The 18,710-nt window shown below is 43.3% G+C and overlaps 1 pseudogene; it reads right to left on the bottom strand.

Moving 5' to 3' along the window:
* The window catches only part of LOC149326869 (arylsulfatase B-like), a 109,885-nt pseudogene that overhangs the window by 20,922 nt on the left and 70,253 nt on the right, over positions 1–18,710 (bottom strand).

An 18,710-nucleotide genomic window follows, 5' to 3' on the forward strand; every position in this document is an offset into this window, starting at 1 on the left:
GTAGAACACATCAAATAAGATAACGTATTCTCTGCAGCTTCCGTAACCGCTGTTGTAGGTCTAGTGAAACCACTTGCGGCCAATTGTTTTCATTTACCACTAGCCTGGAACTCAAGCAGAGCTTACTAAATGCATCCCGTTACTCTGGCGCTGGCGACTACGCCACTTGGGTGACAGAACAATGGGGCGCATCGCCATCCCCTGCGCCCGTCAGTACGGGCTCCGTCTAGTGCAGAAGTTAAAAAAAAAATAAAGCTTAATGAACGCGTAAGGCTTGGCAGCGCTGAACGGGGGCCGGATAACCAAACGCCACACAAACGCGATACTTTATGAATGGTGTTGTTTCTCAGTAAAGTATCGCAACTCAGATGATCGGTGACGAAAAAATGGCAGGCTCAGTTGAAGTATGGAGACGGACACTTACCACGCCACTAGCGACAAATGCAATTCCCCGTGTTGTGAACTCACCTATAAATGTTTCCTAGATCGTCGAGGACGGCAAACCAAAAGCGACCGTTTAGTTCCAGGAGCATCGTATTCGTATGGCCCACTGTATGACATCACTAGTGTTGCGGGCGCCGCTAATAAGACGCGCGTAATGACATTCACAAATCCGGCTCACTGGGCACTCTCTCTGTACCATGCAGCAAGAATTTCTCACCAGCTAGCAGCGTCCTGTTCCGGTCGCCGATGTAGGGAAATTTTGCCAGGTTTCTTCGAGGAGCGTCAGTTGTCAAATTCTTGGATTGTCCGTGGGCAGCAGTGGGTGCCAAGTACAAGAACAAGGGCTGCGGCATAAAGTGCAAGACTAGGAGGTGGAAACAATGGGTCATGCCACGAACGGAATACCGTTCGTGGAACGGTATTCCGTTCGTCGCTGCGCGGAGTGGAGTGTGAGAACTGCAATCCTCTAAATTTCAGCATGAGCACAAGCGGAACCACAGCATTAGGAAGCATTTTCAACAACATGATACTGCTGATCACTCAAATTGAGCTGTTTTTCCCGAGGCAGTCAGGTTTTGCCGTCTATGCTAGCACACAAGCAAAAGCGCGCTTCAGCAAAAAACCCGAATTACGGCTGCTGTCAATGTTTTTCTGCGCATCATTTTTGTGAAGTTCTGAATAGTTTAATGGTACGGCAAAACAGCGCTGACGGACGGGACGGAAGAAGATGAGACAAACACATGCGCTGTTTGTCTGTGTTGTGTTTGTCTCATCTTCTTCCGTCCCGTCCGTCAGCGGTGTTTTGCCGTACCATTCAACATGAACCAATCAGCCCGACTCAGCCCTCTTCTGAATAGTTGCGGACTTATTTAGGCTACTGTTCTGTTTGACAATTTGTACCGGCAAAACAACCCTGTTTATGTTTCTTTCAATACCTCTATACTTTCCATGAATATTTTGCTAATCCAACGTTGCGGAAAATCAGCATGAACGCTTTCCTTTCTTGCAAATGCACAAGGGTGTATTGATAACGCCGAAACTATTGAATGTCACTCCCTGGCGCTGCCACATATTCGAGTGGAAATGAACGAAACGGAGCATGTGGAAGATGTTTTTCATAGGCTACGGTTGTTTCAGAGGAATAGTATCGCCTTATTCAAGAGTAACCTGTGCAAGACATACTGGTCTGTTACTGGCGGGCTTAGCAGTGTTTCCCATAGTTCTAGCTCTGGGATTATCAGAACATTACATTACTTTTTTTAGCCTTTTGAAGAGGAGCTTATTTATCTTTCGCCACAAGTTTTTGTCACCTTTAAGACTTTCAAATTCCTGAAACGTGGCCCATGGACAGAGCAAAGAAAGGCTCTAATATCTAGGCACTCAGATACTACGGATAGGCACTCAGAGAGCAGCGCTTAGACATATCTTGCTACTGAAAGTGCATATTAGAGGCAAAAAAAAAAACTTGATTTTTTCAAAAGAAGCTCAAAGTAGCGCGCATTTTTTGTATTGTGACGAATATCTTGCTACTGCAAGTGCAAATTAGCTGTAAAACACATTATTTTTTTTTCCAAACAAGGCTCAAAGTAGCGCACCTTTTCCGTGTCGTGATGACGGATGATGTCGACCGCCCTGTCGGTGAACAGCTGGGTTCTGTACACTCCGTCAGTATCTGCTGCAAGGGCCTCGTTCTCCCACATGTCGACGCCGCAACTGCTATTCTGCATGCGCGCGAATAACGGACAACTTAAGGAGGCACGCATCTCAGTGCATCACGCGTTTTGTACTTTTTAACTATTTTGGCTAAAACTCCGTTATTAAAGTAGATGAGTGAAACGGATTCTTCTTTCTGGTCCTACGCAGGAACACAGGTATTTTTTTTTTGGGGGGGGGGGATATATATTTAACAAGAAATAGTATCACTACATCTCAGAACACTGAGCCGAGCATCGTCTCGATTTTACTGGTCGGAAACGGAAGGCATAAAAGCAATAATTCATGTAATCACGAGCAAACAGAAAAGTTTTCACAGCCGGAATAAAAAGGTTAGTCGCAGAAAACCGAGTAACCAAGCATGCTTTTCTGAGTGACCGCAGAAGTTAGAGGGAGTAGGGAGGAGCAAGAACCACGTATCTCCACAAACAGCGTCCTGAGTTGTAGATAAGCTGCTGTCCAGCCAAAGAGAAAGGGAGGAACACTTATCTGCTCTAATTTCAAAAGAAGCTTGCTATGCGGCACCTTGTGAAAGTAACTGTAGCAAAGAAGACATTTGGGCTTGTTGGTGTGAATTCATGGTGGAAAAAACAGCGCAAACTTAGACAGAAAACACAGAAAAGAGGGGAGACACTACAAGCGCTGAAGTAGTGTCTCCCCTCTTTTCTGTGTTTTCTGTCTAAGTTTGCGCTGTTTTTTCCACCTTGTGAAAGGTTTTGGTGAAATCTGGAAAATAAATCAATTTGTTCGGATTTGTCAGAAGGTGCCCTAAACTTCTGAATGGCTGTTACGAATTGAGGAGCGTAGAGAATTATTTCGTGCAGCTGGTCTGAACAGGGTTCTGTTCATCTTTAAATTTCAGTATTTTGAGAGTATTTGGTTCGATTAGCCTAGAATAGGATGCAGTTTTAGTGATTAGACTGCAGTTTTTCACACAGAGACAGTTACCATTCTTAAAATAAGAATGATTTTTGTTCCAACCCGCCAGACGGCAAAAAACAATACGGCAAAGAAACGCAAAAGATTTTCAGACAAAGCTACACTGTGACTCAGCACATTTTCCCTCGTGATGCATTTGGAAGGCGGGCCTGTTCTAGAGAAAGTTTAGTATTCAACTGAAGTAGCATTTCAATGACAGTGTCAACAAATACAATTCAGAGAGGTTCAAAATAAACTCACAAAAACATGAAAATTTTCATCGTCGATTGAGAACTGAGAGTGAAGATGCTTAGATGCTTATAGGTTTGTTGAGAAGAAATTTCAGCCACCTTCCACAGCATCTCAAAGAACAACTATATTTTACTCGCGTCCGCACAGTACTCGAATATGCATCAGTGTGCTGGGACCCGCACACACAAGAACTTATTGACAAATTGGAAAAAATTCAAAATAGGGCAGTCCGCTTTGCACTTGGAAACTATTCCAGGACACTCAGTATCTGGGAAAGCAAAATGAATCTTCAGTGGCCAGAACTTAAAACTCGAAGAAATCTTAGATTAAAATTTTTGCATAACATTTTCTATTCCAAGACTGGCATAGACGGATCAAAATATTTGAAGCCGCCTTTCTATGTCTCCAAGCGAAGGGACCACAATTTAAAGCTTCATGAATTTCCTTTTAAAGGTGACATACTCCGTTATTCGTTTTTTCTGCGAACAGATCGCGAATGGAGTGCTTTGCCGCCACATATTTATTTATTTATTTATTTATTTACAATACTGCCAGTCTCAGTAAGAGACCGTAGCAGGTGGGCATCAGTACTATATAGAGTACAATACAGATAAATTACAAGCAGATCAACAAAAATGAGAACTCTTACATAAGTGTTATATAACTGCTAGTAGGCAGGTTAGCAAACAATAACTTGAAAATTCAGAACTGAAACAAAAAGAAATCAAGTACAGCAGGAGTCGTTCATTCCAGCAAGCATGCTAGTATTTGAAGTATTTTACAATATAAACTAGAAGAAAGCGAAAAAGAAGGTAACGGGTGGCAATAGGCTTGCAATCATGCTTAAAGATAACATGTCAAGAAATATCAATAAGTAGCTGTTCGGCAGTATCTAGCAAAATGTAGGACTATTGATATTTTACTGATTCTTGTTACATTCTACTAATCTTGGGGTGAAGGAAGATAGTGAGTCCGACATGGTAATCGATGGATCGAGCTGATTCCATTCGCTGATAGCTAAAGGAAAGAAAGAATGCTTGAGTGTGTTCGTTCGGCATGAGTATTCAGTCAGCATGTGCGCATGCTTGTGCCGGGATTGCCGTGACTGTGAGAAGGATGCATATTTAGACACGTCTATACTGTAGGTGTTGTGTAATAATTGATATAAAAACTTCAAGCGGGATTCTTTTGCCCTAGATAATAGTGATGGAAGGCCAGATGATGCTGCAAGATCGGTAGGGGAGTCAGAGGGTTTGTATTTGTTATGAATGAACCTTAAAGCTTTTCGTTGCACTCTCTCAAGCCGAGTGATGTTAGTGATAGAATGCGGGAACCAAACAGTGCTTGCGTATTCCAAGATTGGCCTTACGAGGGTAGTGTAGGCAAAAAGCTTGGTATTTTGAGGGGCCAAACGTAAGCATCTTCTAAGGAAGAACAGCTTTCGCAAGGCAGCAGATGTAACATTGGCGATATGCGCGTCCCATCTTAGGTCAGAAGTTAAAGTTAACCCTAGGTATTTATGTTCAGAGACCCTTGAAAGCGTTGAATCATTGATACTGTAGTCATAGTTATATGGCTGTTTTTTCCTGGTGACTGTCATGCAAACGGATTTTTTATTGTTTAACGTCATCTGCCAGGTGTTACACCATATATTGCTAATGTCCTACCTAATGCCTTTTTTCACGCGTTAAGTGCATGATTTTTTGTTTTTTGAATGTGAAATTGCCCCCCTGCTGTTATGCTGAAAGGCGATGCAGGTACCAAACAAAAAAATAATAATAATAAAAAATCTGACAGAACTCTTAGGGCAAGTAACGACGTTTCCATGCACGGCTTTTCTATCTAACGATTTGTGCTACTTTAATTTCATTTCATTTCATTTTATAACTCTCAATCCGGTCAGGCGTTATAGAGAGGAGTAGAAAAAAAAATAAAAAATAAGAAATAAATAAACACTTACAATTCATAAGAATTAACAGTATCTTTGAATTTATCAGAATCATTGATGGCGACGACAGTGGAGGGCACGTGATTCCAGTCCGACGCAGTTTTGGGGACGAAGGAATTAAGATATTGGACAGTCCTGCACTGTGGAATGTACACCTTTAGGTGATGATATCTGCGGGACGATATGTGCACCGGAGGAGTAAAAAAGGACTGCTTTAGGTTTTTGTTGCTGTTATATATTTCATGAAATGTGCAGAGGCGCGAAATGCGGCGCCGTATGGCAAGATCTGGAAGATTAAGCGTTTTTTTCATTTCTGAAACACTGACATGGTGGGAGTAATTGGACATTTGGAAGCTTTCAGAGCGATTTTGGATGGATTCAAGCTACACAGTGAGAGAGTTAGAGTATGGGTCCCATACTGGAGCATTGTACTCAATTTCTGAACGGAGGAGTGTTTCGTAGAGCAGTAGTTTCACAGGTATAGGGGCAAGGGAAAAGTTGCTACAAATGAAGCGGAGCATGCGGTTGACATCGTTAATAATATATTAAATGTGAGCCATATCGCCACTGTCCGATGTGATACCGAATCGTCAACAATGATGGCATTCTGAATCTTAACATACAGAATTCAAAGAACATAAAAATTGTGCTATTAATGTAGGCATCGTGAACTCTCATTTCTTGTGAAGAACTGCTGCAGAAACAATGATGTCACAGCGCATACCCATCCACCAGCTTTGTTCATCGACACAGATCTTTCTCCAATGCTCGATATAAATAGGACATTTAAACTGAGCATTGTGGTTATATGAGGGGATACGAGACAGACCCGTTTCTCTCAGTGTGCGTGCACCAAACAAAGATTTCAGAGAGGTTAGGCGCCACGATGGTCATGAAGAAAGCCGAAACAGAAAACAGGGACATTAGTACATGTACCGATCTTGCGATTTTGCGACATAATGACTGCCACATTGATGATGTGTATGAACAGGATGGAGGCAAACCAAATTATCAACCAGCTAAGGTGACAAACCAAGACCAACGTGCATGATACGCTGCGCTGTGCTGATGACGCCTTTGTGCAGTGCAGCTGGCTTTGCCCTTGAAACCAGTAGGTACTGTGTGTAACTTAAGCACTCGTTACGGGTTTAACGAGTGCTGGAGTTCATAATTGTAGGTTTATACATTTAGGTTTTATTGAGAATAACGTGTGGAGACACTACAGCGGCAAGAGAAAATGTATGCGGTGAAATTAACAAACATATCTGTTTGGAAAGGATTGAGCAGAGAGCCGAACAATTCCTTACCGACATACAATACAGGCAGAGCTTTGGCATGGATTATTTTGCATGAGTTATTTTTATAGTAATGTGTCGAATTGTGCGTGCTACTGTTTGCTATGTACAATGGGTACAGTCCCTGTCATGCTAATTACTGGCTTTTGACTGTGTCCTCCAGCAACAATGATTTTGAATTGATTTGATTTGATTTGTTCTTATTGGTCCCATCTACGCGGGCGCCCAAGCTATTGCTGCTGCTGTCGCCAACCGCAACGCGCTCTTCCGCGGCGCTGTCGCCATTGCCGCGCAAGGTGTAAAGGACAGGCGCCGACATTATGCACGTTCGAATTCCTCAAAACCAGAAAAAGAACTTAGACGGCGAGAAGGGAAAACCGTGAAGCAGGTGACAATCGGAAAATCCTGTCTTTAGAAGCAATTAAGGTGGAGGACGAAAGTATTTTTGTTTATTTTATTGCAAGTGCCTACAGCACCCATGAGGCATTATTGTAGGGGAATTGACGACTTCAGATATAACCCGCAAAGAGGATATGGGCAACATATCAGCTAGGCAACACAACATAAGAAAACAAGAATATGAATTCTCAACTAGTTAGTATTCACGGTAACATAATATAAGCGCACTAAGTTATAATTTCAATAAATATACTTTAAATTTCGTGCGCACACCACATCATTCGAAATATTATTCCAGTCAGGAGTTGTGCTAGGAAAAATGAATACAGTAATACGGCATTGATAGCTGTAGACAATTTTCTGTTGTATACTCTCTCCGATATGTATTGTGGGCGCTTTAGATAAGCGCTTTTATTATTACCGGTACAATCATAGTACATACCATATGAGAACATCAGTCTGCAGATTTTTCTCTGGATGGGCAAACTCTTCTACCCAATGCGGTCACGATATTACCAGCTTTCCACACGAAAATTATAATTACCAGTCACAAACCTCGCGGTGCGTTTCATTACCTTTTCCAACCTGTATATGAGAGTACCGGTGAAAATGTTCCACGCTGCTCAAGCACAGTCCAACACTGGCCTGACATTTGTCAAATGCATAGCTTCCCTTAGTACTTGGAAAGCAGTTTTAAAATTCCTTTCTAAAATACAAAAAATGACACGCCTTGCCAGTTATCACGTCAATGTGGGCTGTTCAGTCTATGTTTGTTGCGATTATAACCCCTAGAAAGTTTGCATTTTCTATTGCTTGGATTGTGTCATTCCTTAATAGGCACGATTTTTTTCTTTTTTAGCAAGCTGTACAGGCAAACACACGGATCCATTCAATGTCATGCCCCTCTTCAAGTACCAGTCAGAAACCTTGTCAAGGTCAGTTTGTGGCAAACACAGACCATCAAAGCACTCGACAGGGGAATACAAACTGCCGTAGTCAACATATAGTCTGAGAATGGATCTGGGGCCGACAGGTAAACTGATGAATATGAGAAGGAGCAATGGTGCGGACACAGAACCTTGTGGCACTCCAGATGAAACACACGCAGGTGAAACACATGCCCTTGCGCTCCAGAGAGTGGATGCGCTTCACGAGGTTAAGTCATGGCGTGCGTCAGCCGTATCTGTCTTGCACCTAGTGCCAGACGTGGCGCTAAGGGCGCTGGGAAGGTGAAATACCTTGCAATGCCCAATGTCGCAATAAAAGAGCGTTTAAACATAAGTTCGTACAGCCTTCAGAGCAACGCAGCCTTACGTATGAGGCGAGGACACTCTATCCCCCTGCCGCCGGTCTGCTCTCAAAGTTCCTAACGGCTTCCGTACGCATTCACCATCGTGTGTGTATTCGCGTGACTTAGTTCTTGGACCGCCCCCTTCTCCTCCTCCCCGGAACTATTTTCACTAACGGTGGGTGGGGAACGTAACGCGTGTCAATTTGATGCAGGATGCACGCGTAGCTCTACACTTGAAGGCCGTGTTTTTTTGTTTTAATTCAAACTGTTTTTGGGTTTCGTGCTCCGAATTAGAGAAATCTCGTCTTAAACAAAAATTGTAAGCGATTTAGCTGCCGTTTAAAAAGTGGCTGAGTGATGAGTATTGCTGATTTGATACTGTCCTCTTGCCTCTACCGTTGCGCAAATGTTTATGCGAAGTTAAGCGGTTTGCTTTCCAAAGCAACTGTGTGTCGGTTTTTCATTAGTGCCGTGACGAAGGGGTCAGCTTTGCCGGTGTCTGGCACGTGACACAGCAGAGAATAAATTTTGCCTCGACGTAACTCTTATGTGAAAAGATGCATCTAGAAACAATTCGAATCTAGTATTTGCTACAATCCTTCAAAATAGCCTGCTGTGCTCATGTAAGTGGTGCAACCTTTCACTTTGACGAACATTTCTTCACAGTCTAAGTTCTTTCAGGTCGTACTTCAGTGACACAGCTGCACGCCGATGTATACGAAATGAGAAGACGAATGGCAAAGAAAACTATTTTGATCTGGAGATGTATACTGGTGTCGTGTTCTGAAGATTCAAATGACAATTTTTTATCACACCTTTTGCTTCGAAGGAAGTAAAACAAAACTTCGGACGAGTAGATTTAAAACATCTTGTCATCTAGTCATCCCCAACATCGGCACATTTTGTCACGACCGCATAAATAAGCGTGGTGGCGGAGTACTAATAGCTTTATGCCAGCAGCTGCAGTGTGCAGTTATCAACATCCCATCATCGTTACAAAAACTGTTCGTATCATGCAACGCATTTTCACCTCCACTTTTTTCGAAGCTTGTTACCGCCCGCCAGACAGTGAGCCAACTCTTGTATGCACTTTTATGAAGCTCTTAATTAATTATCGGTTCACATCCTCACGCTCCTATCGTACTACTGGGGGATTTTAAGCTTCACGGAATATTATGGACTGACTGGTCACAAATTGCGCACCACATTAAGTTTCACTTTTACAGTTTTCTCTCCTTCGACTATTCATCGTGATGTCGAAAACTTCCCTAATTTGTGAGATGATTTCGCCATTAAAAACGAAGGAGTTGTTAAATGACGAAATGACGACGAAAAAATAAATGACGAAAAAAAGCGTTAAATTTTCAGACCTAACTTTACCAGTGAAAGTACGAGACAACAGGAGAAGAACATAGGACAACGCTCGTGTCTCGCACTTTCGCTGGTGAAGTTATGTCTGATATACACCACCTAGCCGACATGGTTACCTAGTTAGCCAAATCTTCACACGGCCCAGATGGAATACCGAATGCTTTCCCGCGACGTCACGCTGATGCACTAGCGAAATTTCTCGCATTCCTTTTAAACACGTCGCTGTGGGCCGCTACTCTTCCACAGGTCTGGAAGTATGCGAGATTTTAACCAACCTTTAAAAAGGTGACACGCTTTCTGTCCACAACTACCACCCTATTTCTATGTTATCTTCTTGCGAAATGCTCAAGCATATAGTTGCGACGTCCTTCTCTGATTTCTTGGATAAATGTAACATATTATCGTATTGTCATCATGGATTTAGAAACTGATTTTCTACTGCCGCTGAGATTTCAACGGTTGTCCATTTCCTTTCTATTCTTGAGAAAGCAGGTCTGGTTGATGTAATATTTCCAGACTTCAGTAAAGCTTTCGACTGTGTCCATCGTGACAAATTCTTTCTGAAATTAAAACCACCTCGTCTTGCTCAATTTCTCATAGACTAAGTTTCCGCTTAATTAGCCGGTCCCACACAGGATGTTAGCACTAACGGTCTCAAACTGTCCCATTCATCTTAGGAGTACCGCACGGAATTGCGTCTTGGGGCCGCTTTTGTTTTGGTATTTTTTCTAACATCGTAGAAGTTATTGCGATAAAAAATCGGTTTCTTAGCAAATAATTGTGGTATTCTCAAGAAAAGCTCCGAAACTGATGAAACTGCACTCAACTCAGCCTTAAATTCCATAGGCGACTGGACGAATAAATGGGGCATGAAATTAAACTTCTCAGAAATAAGCCTTTCTACGCGTATCGGGAGAAAAACGTCATCTTCAGTTCACACACGTCATCCAGGGCTGTCACCTTACTGAGCTTAATGAATTCAAATGCTTGGGAGCGACGATAACAAGTGACCTTTACTAGAATACACATATAAACAATATTTCCTCATCAGCCCTCCGAAAATTCTGTTTACAACGCAATAAGCTTAAACACGCCACATCTCAAGTTAAATGCCTAGCATATACTTCTCTGATAACGTCCTCAACTAGAATATGCATGTATCATCTTGGACTCCTTCACTAAGAACGATACTCACACATTAGAAAGAATCAAGCGTCGAGCTGTTCCCTTCAGATATTCTGTATGCGGTCGCAAATTTTCCGTACTTGCTGCAATGACATGCAACCAAATTCATGCCCTCCATTCCAGACGGAAGTCTTCCGCCTAAAGTTTCTGTACCAAGTACTAAACCATAAACTAGCTCTAGACCGCAACCAATATTAAACACGCAGATCAGACACGACATACTCATTCGCTTCTTTTAACGACCTACTTTCCAAGGACCAAGGCATTCCAACATTCCCTTTTTACTCGAGCTGTAACTGCCTGGAACAACTTACACTATAACTGTCATCTACCTTTGAATATGATTGAGACACATACTTTAAACTCCAGGTATGAACGGCCAAAACATGCTTTCCTTTGAAATCTTTTTTACATGTATCTCGCGCCGGTATATTATTGTCTGGGCTTAATTCCAGAAATTTTTTTGATGTGGTGCAGACTTTCATGTCTCTAATTGTGGACGTCGCACTTTTTCTTCAATGTCACAAGGTGCACCATTGTCTTTTCCTGCTGTATAAATTCTACTCCTACAATATTCCACATCGTGTGGAACGATTTTTGTTTTTCTTCTATCTGTGTTTGCTGTGAACCTGGCCTCTTTCCACATTTCATGCATACCCATCCCGCTAGAGTTTAGGCCTGCCGTATTTCGTAAATAAAAAATATATTGTCTAAACACAAAACCGATAGCTACTTTGTAATTTCATGCCTATTGTTAGCATCACAACTTATTTCTTAACCACCTAGAGAGACTCATAATTCGTTTAGTATCCTTCACTTGTTGCTCACGTCACACACCGATCACCTTGGATCGCTAACGAACCAGCCAGTCATGCTTCACTCCATTTTCACTTACACCTTCAATAAGACGAAAAATAAAATAGGTATCTATGACAAAAGCCGCTACAACGCTAACAATGAAGAACTAGCTAATTTCTGGTACGTTACTATTTGCCTTTTCACAAGACGCCACAAAGAAATGAAGTTTGTTTAAACTCAAGATGCGGAGCCTTTTACAAAATTACATTACCAACATCACCGCTACAGAACAATTCCAATCAACGTGGTTCACCGTGATTTTAAAGCATTTAGCAACAATAAAAGATGAGAGTTCCGGGTGCGTAAGGAAAATGCAGCAGCACAGCCACAGAAAGGAATCTCGAAGCTCTTGCAAAAAGAAAGTTAAACGATTATTTTTCGCATCGACTTTACATAGGTTGCGCAGTAACTCCAGGCAGTTGTGGAAGACTACTATCCACACACCCCTAAGATGTTGTTCTTTTTTTGACAACCATGACAATCCTGTATCAAAATAAGATATTCCGAATGTCCTTAAGACTGCTTTCCGTTCAGTATTGACCTGGACGCCAGGAAATCGACTTCTTCCTATAACTCACATAAGCCCCCAAAAAACGTTTCACGCTAGCGACATTGCAAAACCAATAATGCCGCCGCGGTGGCTCAGTGGTTATGGTGCTTGGCTGTTGACTCAAAAGACGCGGGTTCGATCCCGGCCGCGGCGGCTGGAATTTCTTTTGAGGAGAAATTCTAGAGGCCCGTGTACTGTTCGATGTCAGTGCACGTTAAAGAACCCCAGGTGGTCGAAATTTCCGGAGCCCACCACTACGGCTTCTCTCATAGCCTTAGTCGCTTTGGGACGCAAACCCCCCATAAGCCAAACCAAACCAAATCAAACCAAAACTAATAATATCGTCTTGCTTTTCATCGCAGAAAGTCCTAACTAATCCGGAAATCCGCACTTTCTGGCTCTGACCTCAGCTCCGTAACTTCTTACAGATACTTAGGAATTAACCTATCTGCCGAACCTATCTGCCGGCAAATGAAGCAGCTAACCGTGTTCTCGGCTATTCACGCCGCAACCTTCGAGTAGCCCTTCCTTCTGTAAAATTACTAACATACTGCCCCTTCGTTTGACCTGAACTGGTGTACGCATGCGCTATATAGGACCCACACCAAAATAACCATATCAACTTACTAGAATCCGTTCGAAACCGTGCTGCGCGTTTTATCTTTTCTGATTATTCATATACACCAGGCACTACTAAACTCAAAGCGCAAGCTAAGCTCCTCATACTTTTATATCACAGAAAAGTCTCTCGCCTCTCCCTCTCCCGTAAATTCTATTATGAATCCCCGCTTAACCCTGCCATTATACCAGCACAACCCCACCCCTGAGCCTCAGCCATGAGAAGACCGTGTACCCACCTCCAGTCCGTTCATCATCGCCTCTTTCCTCATTTTTCGTAACAAAGCCCACGGCCTGGATTGACCTTCCTGCTGCTGCTGTTCTCCATTGCAAACGCCACCACTTCAAGCGCTTCTTTAAAACTCTTCTGCCTCGCCGCGGTGGCTGAGTTGTTACGACGCTCGGCTGCTGGCCTGACAGACGCCGGTTCATTCCCGACCGCGAAATCCGAATTTCGATGGAGGCGAAATTCTAGAGGCCCGTGTACTCTGCGATGACAGTGCACGTTAAAGAACTCCATGTGGTCGAAATCTCCGGAGCCCTTCACTACGGCGTCCCTCATAGCCTGAGTCCCTTTGAGAGGTTAAACCCCAATAAACCAAACCAAACCGAAGAACTCGTCTGCCATTGCGAATGTACGACGCTCATGTAAAACCCCTGCCCAGGGGCATTTGACGAGTTGAAAATAAATAAACGAAGAAACATTTTTTTAGAAGTTCCAAACAGCCACCACAATCTTAAATACGATATTTTCAAGCGCAATACTTCATTCTTGTAGTAATTTTTAATTTGTGGTAATAAAGACAGTGATCGAGTTGAGAAGGTTGGTTTGGTTTGGTTTATTGGGGTTTAACATCCCGAACAACTCAGGCTATGAGAGACGCCGTAGAGAAGGGCTCCGGAAATTTTGACCACCTGGGGTTCTTTAACGTGCACTGACATCGCACAGCACACGGGCCTCTAGAATTTCGCCTCCATCGAAATTCAGGCGCCGTGGCCGGGATCGAACCCGCGTCTTTCGGGTCAGCAGCCGAGCGCTGTAACCACTTTGCCACCGCGGTGGGGCCGAGTTGAGAAGAGACAAAGGATGCAGTGTGAAGTGAAGCAGAAGTTTCAAGTAAATGGAAAGATCAGTGCACTAAAACAGCAGCTGAACTCACGAAGTCCGTCAGGGGGCTGAAGTAGTACTGCCCGTAGTTGTAGATGACGAAGAACGAGTCGAAGCCTCTTCGTGTCGGCGTGTACACGACACTCGAGTAACCCAGGTGCCACTGGCATGAGAGGAAAAAAAAAACGAGTGAAAATCCGACCACTCATAAATATCTTGTGTACGGTGACTAAGAAAGATGGGAAGTTGGCCAGTATTGATAAAATAACGGCATTTTTAGATTTTTATTTACGGACATACTGGGGACCATGGTTAGTCCAACCATGAAGCTCAATTCACACAGTAAAGAAAAATGAAATGAAATACAAAATACAGACCAATTCGCATGGAAATTCACAGAATAAATGGAACATAAAACATAGACAATTCGAAAAGTAATAAAACCTCAAGATATACGAGGATCTCCGAAATGCAGTACAAAAGGCATGTAAAATTTGCAAGGAACCAGTCGGCATAGAAGGCACTTGAAACAATCCAGGAACCTGCAGCTCAATAAAATGTTGCCGACTCATAAAAAAGATACACAGTTCAGAAAATACATACGCTAGTCCATGGTGGTGTAACTACATCGGGGCGAACAGTTCCACTGGGTCACGGTGCGAGGGAAAAAAAGAAAACTTAAGCAAGTCTGTTTGTGCAAAATATGGCGCTAATAACCTAGTATGGTAATGTCGAGTGGTTGTAGCAGGCTGTGGAATGAACTATTGCGACGGATGAAGTCCAAACTTGTCTTTACTAACAAGGAAAGGAACTTTAAACGACAGTTTTCTCGCCGCCCTTCTAGGCGCAGTGTATGACGAGTTTGCAATGAAAAATGATGCCACTTTTGCTCTAAACGGACCTTTTGTATCCCAGAAAAGCTGCAAAAACAAGAAATCCAGGTACTGCCACCACTGGCGGGTTTTTGGGGTAAACTTTGTTGCATGGAGACACTTTTTTAAGGGGCACGGATACCGAAGGCGAAGCTATATTGCCATTGGCTTACAAATGGTGATCACTGAGGTCTGTTTTGCGTAGACAGTTATCTCCATGATTACTGTATTAGCACGCCGTCTATCACGTTGATGCAGAAAGAGTTAGGTTACTTGTCCCGTTGACACTGCAGCTTGACTATCTTACGAGCTCGCGGTCTTTTGTACTGGTTTTGCGGTGCCGTTGAGCTGCGCATGCTCTGTTAGGTTTCCTGGGCGACTGTCTGTTTTTCAATAAAGCACAGTTGATAGTCCAGTCGTTGTGTGTGCCTCGTCTCTCCTTTGTCCCTGTCTTTTTGGCTGGTTTTTCTTAACTATGTATCAACTAACACATATTTCAACTCTTCTGAGAAAATGTTGACGAAGGTAAAGCTATTGGTCCTGATGGTATTTCATCACGTATTCTTAAAAAGTGCTCGGTATCGATTTCACGTTATCTCTATTGATTTACAACAAATCGTTGGAAACAGGCAATTTACCGGATGACTGGAAAATTGCTCACATGGTTCCGGTTCACAAGGTTGGTCCCAAAAATAAAGTTGGTAATTGTATACCCATATCACTAACATCAATGACATGTAAGATTCTTAACATATCCTATATACAGAGGTAATGAGACACATAGCTCAAAACGAATTGTTAATTGACGAACAGCATGGGTTTCGCAAGGGGTTGTCTTGCACGACCCAGTTGGTCGAGTTTTATCACGACTTAGCATCAGTTGTTTACGTGGGGGGAGAAATTGACTGTGCTTTTCTAGGTTTTCACAAGGCTTTCGATACAGTGTCACACTCACCCCTTGTTAACAAGCTTCATTTATTAAATATTCACTCTTCTGTACGTAAATGGATACAGAATTATTTGTTTCAGCGGCGACAATGTGTTGTTTTAAATGGGAAACGTTCAAGCTACGTAAATGTCACATCGGGCGCTCGGCAAGGCTAGGTTTTGGGACTACTCTTGTTCTTGGTTTATGTAAACGACATATCTCATGGAATTTCATCTTTTGTGCGGTTATCTGTCAATAACTGCATTGTGTAAAGAAAAATTGTTGCTTACAACGATATTTCATCCTTACAAACCGACCTAACAAGAATTGAATCATGGCGTTCCAATTGGAAAATAAATTTAAATGTCAAAAAGTGCATTCATGTTTGTTTTAATAGAAAGAAAAAACCAACTGATTCTCGATACATGATTAAGAGCGAACTAATACGTAAAGAGGCAGCAATTAAGTATTGAGGCATAACGCTGGCATCTGATTGTTCCTGGAACGCGCACATTGATGACTTGGTGCGCAGGGCAAGAATAGCACTGAATTTTATTCAACGCAATTTGCGATGTTCGAATGTCAATTTAAGAAACACCGCTTATCTGAGTTGCGTCAGTTTTATTTTGGAGTATACCTGTGCGGTTTGGGACCCTTCGAACAAGACACTCACTGAGCACATTGAACGAATTCAAAACCGTGCAGCCAGGTTTGTCTTAGGACGGTTCCGAAGGCGGGATAGCGTAAGTGCCGTGAAGAATCAGCTCAACTGGGAACTACTTGCCTCTCGCCAAAGAAAACTATGACTTAAACTCTTATACACAATATTTCATAATAAAACCGGTATTAATAGAGAAACCTATCTGAAAGAGCCTCACTATGTTTCCAGGGGCACAGACCATAGTCTCAAAATTCGTGAGTATCAATGTAGTGCATATTGCAACCGCGCAAAACAACGGACGAATAGAGGAAAGCACAGGATAAGACGCGGAACTTCAACTAAGGTTTATTACAGGAAAACTAGATTTATGCATGATTCGTAATCACACCTGATAAACAGCCGACACCATCACATTATACAGGCACGTGGGCGCGCGTTGCATAAGTTAGCAACTAGGTAGTCGAATTCTTTCTTGGATAAGGATACTGAAGTGGAGCTGATGCAACGGTCATTTTCTTTTTTTATGCAGTAGGCTTCAAACATTTCTCTGCTAAGGTGGGTCGTCAATTTTTTCAAGCCAATCGTGTCGGGGAACCTGGGCGTGCAGTTACGACAATGGCTACAGTATTTTGCCAGTTCCCCGCTCCCCGCCAATGATTCAACGTCTGCGCGATGCTCCTGAAGTCTAACATTCAGGCAACCTCCAGTTTGCATTATGTAGCAATTCCCACATGTGAGGGGTATTTTCTACACCACCCCAATTTTGCAGGGAACAAGCCTGTCTACGTGCTTAGTGCGGCACTCATTCTTTTTGCCACTTCCCTGCACCATATTGCACATTCCCGAAAGCTTTTTGGGTGCCGTTAAGACCACCGGGACATCACATTTCACGGCCACTTTTTTGAGGCGATGGGAGATCTGGTGGAAGTATGGCATAGCCACGGGTCTCCGGCGTTGCGGTTCTTCACTTGGGCAGTGCTTCGGTGGGCATCGAGCTTCCTTGGCAAGGGCTTCTATCACCGAGGTGACCATCTCTCGAAGAAAACCAGCACTACTAAGACGTTGTAGCTAAAGTCGCCCGCTATCTTCCATTTAATGTGGGCAAGACTTATCAAGAGCAGCGCGCAGGAAGTTTTTTGCTATTCCCCTTTTAATAAGCTTTGAATGAGCTGACTGGTGGTTTAAAATACCTTTTTTTTAGCGAGGCTGGTACCTCCAACACACCTGGATTCCACTAGTACTAGTGACAATACATATTTCCAAAAACTGCAAGCATCCCTGAGATGGCAACTCATAGGTGAAGTTCAACCCAAAGACACACTCACTGAAGATTTTGAGGATTCGGTTCACTACTGTAACGGCCCCTTCTATAGATGCCCCTTTCAAGAAAATGGCATAATCGTCAACATATCTAAAAATCTTAGCCGAGTGGACTGTGTCGGGGCTTGCAGCGATTCGCTTGTCACAATATGATAAAAAGATGTCACATAACAATGGGGTAATGCATGAACCGATGCACACACCATGAGTGTGAAACAAATTCTTTCCCTCAAAATTAGCTATGGTCGAAGCAAGGTAAAAAATGGCTGAGGCTTAACTTGGTTAACCCTGGTCAGATGCGAAGAATATTGATGGCTAGGCTTGTTAATACATGGCTTTCCTTGGTTGAATACTTGATCATTTTAATACAACCACTAGAAGCCTTCGTCGTGGGGGAAGACAACGGCATGGCTACAGCGGAACGCCGACTAACCCCGAGACGCGCGTTGGGTGGGCGCCTGGATTGCCACGGAAGCCGCGTCCGCCTGCCTGGTGGAGCGAGCGTTTCACCTACACCGAGTGTGAACGCGCGTTCGAAATGCGCGGGAATGCCGCTCGAGGACATTCCGGTGTCTGGGCGATGGCATCGTTCTCCCTCTCCCAGCGCGTGACGGCGATCTGTCATGACGTCATGTGTCACGTGGTATGTCACGTGGTGTGTCGTCACTGTACCACGTGGTCTGCACGGCGTGCAACCACAGCGAATGCGCGAGGTGGACCCTCATCTTCCTCTGTCGTGACGTCATGTGTCACGTGGTGTGCACGGCGCGTAACCACGGCGAAGGGCTGTAGTGTACCTCTAGTAATAAGCTTCGCATAAAACGGAGCATTTCTACAAAGTCATCCACACTCAGCCTAGCCTCGCTCAAAAAAAGGTATTTTAAACCACCAGTCAGCTCATTCAAAGCTTATTAAAAGGGTAATAGCAAAAACCTGCCTGCGCGCCGCTCTTGATAAGTCTTGCCCACATGAAATGGAG

Source organism: Amblyomma mixtum, chromosome 10 (genome assembly GCF_055824585.1).
Source record: "Amblyomma mixtum isolate Tamu chromosome 10, ASM5582458v1, whole genome shotgun sequence".
Taxonomy (NCBI): domain Eukaryota; kingdom Metazoa; phylum Arthropoda; class Arachnida; order Ixodida; family Ixodidae; genus Amblyomma; species Amblyomma mixtum.